This window comes from Arachis ipaensis, chromosome B9, assembly GCF_059453495.1.
Source record: "Arachis ipaensis isolate K30076 ecotype BB chromosome B9, ASM5945349v1, whole genome shotgun sequence".
NCBI lineage: Eukaryota > Viridiplantae > Streptophyta > Magnoliopsida > Fabales > Fabaceae > Arachis > Arachis ipaensis.
This window is the reverse complement of record NC_142444.1, coordinates 127,982,540-127,991,055: the sequence shown is the minus strand read 5'-3', so window position 1 is coordinate 127,991,055 and position 8,516 is coordinate 127,982,540. Positions and strand designations below refer to the sequence as shown.

The 8,516-nt window shown below is 32.5% G+C and overlaps 1 pseudogene across 1 annotated transcript; it reads right to left on the bottom strand.

The window, feature by feature from the left end:
• Nucleotides 1–3,265: 3,265 nt before the first annotated feature.
• LOC107615838 (protein SIEVE ELEMENT OCCLUSION B-like) lies at nucleotides 3,266–8,200 on the bottom strand (annotated as a pseudogene). Its single transcript, XR_015899738.1, has 7 exons — nucleotides 7,942–8,200; nucleotides 7,758–7,856; nucleotides 6,459–6,904; nucleotides 6,261–6,355; nucleotides 5,627–5,757; nucleotides 4,284–4,742; nucleotides 3,266–3,840 (listed from the first exon to the last, which is right to left on the bottom strand). The product of XR_015899738.1 is annotated as a protein SIEVE ELEMENT OCCLUSION B-like (transcript).
• Between the last annotated feature and the right edge of the window lie 316 nt (nucleotides 8,201–8,516).

Here is an 8,516-nt window from a genome sequence, read left to right as displayed (position 1 = left end):
TCTCTCACTGAAAATCTCCAATCAACATCTCCACCGACCAGAATGAAGAACAACATGATAAGAACATGCCGTTTAAATTTCAAGCCGATCCAACGGTGAACAACTGAGAAACTGATATTTGAAATTTACTGCTTTGGGCAAAAACGGGAATTTTGTTTTTCCCCTTCTCTCTCACTTGGTGGCTACTCTCACTCACTCTCAATGACCCCAAAAATCTGAACTAGGGTTGTGGCACAATGGGTGCAAGAGACACCCTCAAAATGTTGGGCTTGGGCCTCACAAAGGAGAGAAAAACCCAACACCGGCTTATCCAAAGAACTTGTTAAGTTACCGTTATAATTGCGATTCGTCGTGATTCTCAGTGTTTTTCCATTTTATGATTTTACCCGTCGAATTAAATTTTAGCATGCTTTGTGCATTGAGCATAAGTTACAAAATTGGCATACATTATAATATTTGAAAGTTACCCTAACCATGCAACACATTATCCTTATTTTAACAATTTATAGTGCCAATCCCCTCTTTAATTCTTGACAGGAATGCATAAACCTTGGTGTTAGAAAGTTCAATGTTAATACTAAAGTAAGAAAGGCTTACATGGATTCCCTCGTTACTCCACAGAAAGATCTAGTTCATGTTATGGCTTTTGCAAAGGAAGCCATGAAAGCTGTGGTTGCAGAAAAGATGCATCTCTTTGTTTCAGCAGGAAAGGCATGATTTTAGATTTCTGCATGTTTGCAAGTTGAAATAGAGATCTTCAAATGAGGACTATGATTGAATTTTGTAGTTTCAGTGCTGTCCCACTACCACCGTCACTGCCACCACCCTCAATCTCTTCGGATGAGGACTATGATGATGATGAGAATGAAGATGACACACTAAAGACTATAACTGATAGTTTTAGTATGGTTGAACAATATATTAAGAATTATAGTTAATGTATCCATATACTTTGTTTATGTTTTGAATTATATTGACTTGCTTGTTTATAGTACTTTTCTTTTAGTTTGATAATACGATGAATTTGCTTATTTTTTAAAATATTATAAATATTCGAATACAAATTAGATAAAAATTTGTATTTATTACATTTATATTTATTTTGTATGAAAATAGGTTTATTTTGCAATGAAAAAATTAAAAAAAAAATATTTTACCTTACTGATGGATTTACAGACAGATTTTCTGTTTGTATTCAGAGTTTGGAATGGTTTTCCAAGGCTCCAATTACCAACGAAAAATCTATCGGAAAATATGTTGCTAATTACCGACGAAAAATCCGTCGGAAAATCTGTCTCTAATTATTGACGAAAAATTCGTCGAAATATCTGTTTCTAATTACCGACGGAAAATTCGTCGAAAAATGTCTCTAATTACTGACGAAAAATCTGTCAGAAAGTTTGACATTCCAGGGAAATGGAGGGAAGAATTTACCGAGGGAAAATCTGTCTCTAATTGGTAAAATCTGTCGGTAAATAATTTTCGACGAGGCTTTTACAGAGGGACAAAATCCATCGGTAATTTCGTTAGTAACCAAAAATTCGTCTGTAATAAAGACCAAATCTATCTGTAAATCTGTTTGTATTAAGTAATTTTCTAGTTGTGTCTATGGCTGCAATATACTTTCCAAATACCCCAAACTACTAAACATACAAAACTAATCAAATCAAACTACATCTTAAACAACCCTAATGGCCACGAAAATAGTACAATATATCAGGTTAAAACATGACTCACACATTGCGCTATTATCACTTCAACTTATGGCCATAAAACCAAATACTCAATGCAAACACCAAACTTAACACTTCAAATCCAAACATTATACTTGAAAATGAAGTTTTTTACATTCACGCATTATTCCCATTAAACAACTCTCATATGGGAAAAACCTAATCCCAAAAATATTGCACATACAACAACTAAATTTCTAAAAAAACACCCAACATTAATAGAAAAATTAACTACATTATATTTATCATTTCTCATAACCATTTATCTGCCTTACTAACCTCGGATAGCCAACTATCACACTAAATTTTTGTCGGTTTAAATAATATCCCACTTCTCAAATAACATTGCCGGAGCGGTAATCTTTTCTTCTAATGGCATTTTTTACCTTCGGATTCATGGAACACGGGTATCCTTGATACCATCATCTATCTTTCCCAATAAACTCTCTTTGATACCACTCTAAAACCGAGTACAGCGGGCTCACGAGGGAATTTCATTCCTTATAAAATATGTATATTTGCTAGAGAAGCCTCGCCGAATTAGTTAATTCATTTATCACCAAATAATGTTACTATCTAATTAAATTAGACTTTTCTACTAGACATTAAAAAGACCATATTATAATTTTTTATTTTGCTAAACGACAAATATAACGGATTGACCTGTCCGTATTGAGAACATTGATGTTATAGTCAAGTACAGTGGAACAACTGATAATTTTCCTATTGTTTATTTTTCAAAACCCACAACCTGATGGTACGTGGTACACTGGTATTCCAATAAAGTAAACGGAACACTTAAAAATTTTCCTGTACGAATAAGGGATTTTAATAGTTAATCTCAATAGAATTAATGTTACATCCATAGCCATAAATATGTATGTAACCAAAATTGTTACTAACATCCATGGTTATGATTAGATTAGGATTAGACTAAAACTAATTACTCTATTCCACAATTCATTATATGCATGGTTTCTATTGGCAAAAATTTCTTATTAAATAACTAATAGATAATAATACAAATAAATTCAGTTTAAATATCGAAATTTAAATATTAAGTTGATCAAGTAATAAACAATCTTCTTTTTTAATAGAAATAATCTTTATTAGTTTGAATTCTAGAAATGAAAATAATGCGTATTAAAAGAAATAACCTCTCATAGTATTTTAAATATTACAATCAGACTTTGATGATATATAGAATTTGAATATATGCAAATAAACAATATGAGAAGAAGCTAAGCTTCAATATTAAAACTTGCATGAAATTTGACCGCGGCAACATACATTACATAGCTAGAAAGAAACACACAATTTCTGAAGTGACACAACCATGCATATGTATGTAGTTAATTATTTCTCAAGAGAAATTTAATCCTCACACACATGACACAACCACTAAGGAAACCATAGGATTAGCTCTCTCTTAAAGGGTTTCAAAGCCTGAAGAGTGAACACAGATACATGCATGAAATGAAAGAAACATAAACCAAGACTCAAACAACTGATTCAACTCTCAATATAGGTAGCTAGTGTTTGTCATTAGCGGTGTACCCAGTGTGGCAGCACTTGTAACTGATGTAAATCTCCATAGTGTTGGGGCAATCAGGGCACTTTATAGTCTCTGGCAACTTTCCGGCGACGTTAGGAATCTCAAGGTGGGAGCAGCGGTGAGTAGTGCGCACAATCTTCTCATGATACTCCTTAAATGAGAACTCAAACCCTTTCCTGATCACAATCTCCTTCCACTTCTCAAACTCCGCAACCGTCTTCAACACCGTGTTTCCATGGCCACTAAGAACCACGGAGGAGCCTTTGGTGAGTAGGACCCACCCTGTCTCGTTCTTGTAGGAGAGCATCCTCTGCACTTCTTGTGTGACCGCATCAACGGTCCTGTGATACTTGGTGACGAACACGCTCTCAATTCCGCTCCAGAAGCGGCTTAGAAGGCTCTTGTCTTGCTTCTCCACGCAGAACAATTCTATTGAAATGTTTGCGGACTTTAGGGTAGCGTCGTTTACAAGTATGGTTGCGTACTTTGTGAACTGTTCGATCCATTCTCTGTCTTGCCTCCATAGAAGAAGATGTACTTGTGCTGTTGAATCTACATCACATAGTAAATCGGATTTTATTCAAAATATAATTAATGGTGTCTATGTTTCAAAAAATGTTACTAAAAAAAGTATCACTTTAATTTTAATTTTATTTTATAATTAATATAATTATAATTATCAAAATATTTTTAAATAGAATCTTTTTATTTTTATATATTTTTTAATATTTTAAATTTTTAGGAGAGACATAGTATTTATTGTTATAATGGATGCGATAATTATACAATTTTAGCAAATTAGAATTAAAGTAATGTTTTTTATTACTTAACAACATTTTTAATTTAAAAAATAAATATAAAAAAACTATCACTTTAATTTTAATGTTGCTAAAACTGTTTAGTCAAGGTATTTATCATAACCACAAACACTAATCATTCATATTTCTGTTTAAATTATTAAAAAGAAAAAAGATTTCATAACATTTATTACTTACCCAGGCAGTTACCGCGGGGTGAACATCGCCGACAACATAACTAACCCAATGAATTTCTCTGTCAATCCTTTCTTGATCGCCAATGGTGAAGGGGAAGGCCTTCATTCCATAGGCATGGATGAGATAGAAGGCGTTGGAGTGAAGCACCTTGCCTTGAGGGTTCAGCGTCACAACCAAAGGCTTCTTCTTGAAATGCCACTCCTCCCTGATGTACTTGTACCCTGCAATGCTTCCAAAGTGCGTAACCACAAGCCATGGCATCTTTGTCATCAGAGCCTCGAATTTCTTCCGCAATTGCTCCGTCCACGTTTCCACCACCGGAATCCACACGATCTTGTACTGATCATGACTTTTGGTGTAATCATAAACTGGCCTCAGAACTGAGATTTCTTCATCCGTGATGTCAAGGGTGGATATGATCAAGTACACATTCTTCCTCTTTATTACACTGATGTCCACCTGTTTAGTTTAGGCAACAAAATGTCAAGGAGGATGTAACATTGCATTCAACTTGATTAAAGTTAGAATAATGTTTTATATGTTACTATTCAATTATATTGTTCATATCATCTGACCAGCGAAAAATGAGGCTAAACTGCTAAAGAATAAGAAACTATATTTACATCATTTTTTTGATATATTATTAAAAAAAAAGTCTAGGACCAGCACTTTTAAACAATATGGCCAGTACTTAACCATAAAAAAAAAAGTGAATGATGTTTCATTGTTATTTTTATAATAAAAAAATATATTTTTACTTTTTTTTTGTTTTTATTAATAGATCGAAAAGTATGTACTTAAAAGATATATAATTTCTTGTAATGAGTCATATCTGTCTACTGTGCATCATGATTAGTCATCATATTTCCCAGCAAATTTCTAGTTGGTTTTTTACGACGAGGTTTCATTATTGTACGGATTTTGCTCATTCCAGTTTTAGGTTCAGATTTTTTTATTACTTATATTAGCTCAACACAATAAATTAATTATCAAATAATATTTTATATGAAATATTTATTGTAATATAAAATATATATTAAAAATAAATAAATTATATATATTTATATAAATATATAATGACTAAAATGGTTAATGGATCTAACAATTTTGTTTTCCCAATCTGTGTGTAATTATTCATATTGACAGATTCGCAAATGAAGTTGTGACAGTATGGAAAAAACACAAAACAATTATAATTATATGACTAAGTATATTATATCTTACTCTCATTCTCTTTAGCTATCTTAAATAATTGTCCTTGCATTATTAGTTCAAAAGAAGAAGAAAAAAACTTATGGTCAATTGGTCATAGTTCCCTACAAACTTTGTAAAAAGTTACAAACCGTGGTTTTAGTAGCACAGTCAAACAGTTGCTGTGGGGCATCCTTTGGAAAAATGAGAAACCTAAACACCTCCATGATTTCAACTGGGGTTTGGAAAAGTTTCCTGAGCTTGCGAATATATTCTGCCTCCTCTGTAAAGCAAAAGTAGATAATAATAAAAACTGATTAGTATAGAAGATAGACCAAGAACTAACAGTTTTTTTTCTAATAATAACATAATATATTTATTTTCTAAATTTCCCAATCTCTCTATACAATATCAACTCAACCCTTAATTTTATACATTTACTATTTTATTAGCTAATTCTTTATTAAAAATAAAAACAGTTTTCTAGCAGATCTCGCTTAATTTTAATCTAGAATAATCCTAATAAGGAGCCAACTTTATATATAGTAGTTCAATACAGTCAAGGTTTGCACTTTTTATTAATTTTGAGTAAGGAGAAGAAATAAATAAATTACTCTGATCTATTTCATTTAGTTAAAACACGTAAACCATGTAAGTTCTTCATCTTGTCCTGTACATGTCTACATTTTTGACAAAACTATATTTATTAAAGATAATAATAATAATAATAATAATAATAATAATAATAATAATAATACTTTATGGGATCTAAAAATTTCTTCTCACCTATCTGTAGATTGCAGAGAGTGATTTGCTTCCTGAGTTTGCTAAGGATGATGTTGATCTTTTGACCATAGTGGGACAGTTCCTGCTTATGCTCTCTGAAACCAACCAAATATATATAAGCACATTATTCTACGTATTAATTAAGCAGCAAAGTTCACTATAACATTTTAATAAATCATAATCTATTTTCATACGTACGATTGAGTGGTGAGGCAATCAATCTGAGTAACAATGGCCACAACAGTGATGATAGACCAGTATACATCAACGGGGATTTGCTCAATAGCAGGCAACAAAGCAGGCACATCTTTAGTGTCGTAACTTGTGAGCTTCTCCAAAGCAAAGATCAACTCAATCACTTGCAATGTTGTTTTCACCAGATTGTTGAGCTCGATGATGGCCTCACGGTGCTTCTGCACCGCGGCTGGCCTTGCCAGTAGCGGTACTCTTTTAAGCACTGCCACTGACTTGGCCAAAAGATCTGTTGGCTGCTGCTGAGCCAGCAGCCAAAACTCACCGTACTCGAGAGCGAAAGAGGCAAGTGTGAGAACCGCTTTTGCGTCCCACTCATAGTTTGAGAGCTTGTTGAGAATGGCAACTGTGGTCTTGTGAGCAATTTCCTCACCCGGAGGTTTGCAAGACATCTGCCACAATAAATCACCTTACTGTTAGAAACTCTATCACATTGAAATATACCCAAGATCGATAAATGTTTCTTTTTTATCTTTTTTTTTTCTTCACTTTTTTGCTGTTGAGGTCAATTTGTTTTCCACAGAGTTCGGGGCCGATATTTTTAGCAGGAAAAATATGTTTAAACAATTTTTATCCAACCAACTTTAAACAATTACAATTAATAATCATTAATTTTTTATTTTTAAAAATAAAATTTAAATAACACTAATCAATGACAATTAATTAGTGTAGCAACAATATTTTATTTTTGTATCATTAAAGTTTTAAATTTAATATTTAAAATTTAAAATTGATACAATATTAAAAAATAAATTTTATTAGTAATATAATATTTTTCATCTTAAAAATGTACTAATTGAAAACTTATTTATTTCTCTTAACTCGGTGAAAATTTTCTAATAATTTTTTTTCTTTGGAATGTGCATTTGATTTGTCCAAATATTTTAGAAAATCTTTTGGACGCAAAGAGTATCTCTAAATTAAACCTTTTTCATGATGTCTGTCTCTCATATCCGATGCGTGTCTCTTATATTTTTTATTAGTATAAATTAAGTAAAAAATAAATTTTAACGGAAAAACATAAAAATTTGTCCAAAAAAATATACTTATACTATGTTAAAATAACATATAGTCATATAGTTGAGTCTTCATCATATATCCTACTAGTGGAGTAGTAGTGGTTATGACTTATGACATTATGTTTACTTCTCTTTGATAATGAACATTATTTTTTGCTACTTTTCTGTTGATATATGCTACATATATGTTTTAGTTTATTTATTCTTGTGAGAAAATGAGAGTGACCTCGTGCGAAATTTGTTTGAGGGTACAAAGTGGTGAGTTGAAATTAGGTTCGGCGTTCTTATCCTCTGCGTGGAGCTCAACGGTGCTTGTTTTGGAGCCCTGTAAATAAAATGAAGAGTCAGAAGAAAGTGTATCTGAAGGAGATTGAGTAAAGAATGATGAGAGGGAGAGTAAAGAGTGGTACCTGGACAACGTTGTCAACAATGGAGGTGGAACGCTTAAGGGTGTTGTCAACGAGAGTGAAGAGAGACTGAACGTCAAATTTGGTGTCAGAGTGGACATGGGTTGAGTATATTTGCTCCAATATCTGCTCATCAGACATGGTTAATGGGCTCTGAGTCTGCACGTTTTTGTTTAGGATGGTCATTAGGGAATGCTTAGTAGCCATGAGAGAGAACTCAAAAGAGATGTATAGAGATGGCAAAGAAGGATGGATATTCAAAGATGAGAGTATTGGTTTTGGTGATTATCCTGCTTCCCCACCTCCCCCTATTTATAACCTCCAAAGCTGCTTCATTTTCACGGGAGAAAAAGAGTTATTTATTTATTTGTATTTGTTTAATCTTATAATTATTACACGATTTCGTACAATGACTCAATGAGAGTAGTGAAGTATACAGTGACAGTTGGGTGGGTACGAGAGAGAGGACAGAGTACATAAACTCAAGTGTGAAAATAAGGAACTTTTTATTTTTAATATTGGAGTGGTAACGATGTTTTTTTTAAATATAGATTGTTGGAGTGTTATACTTAAATGTG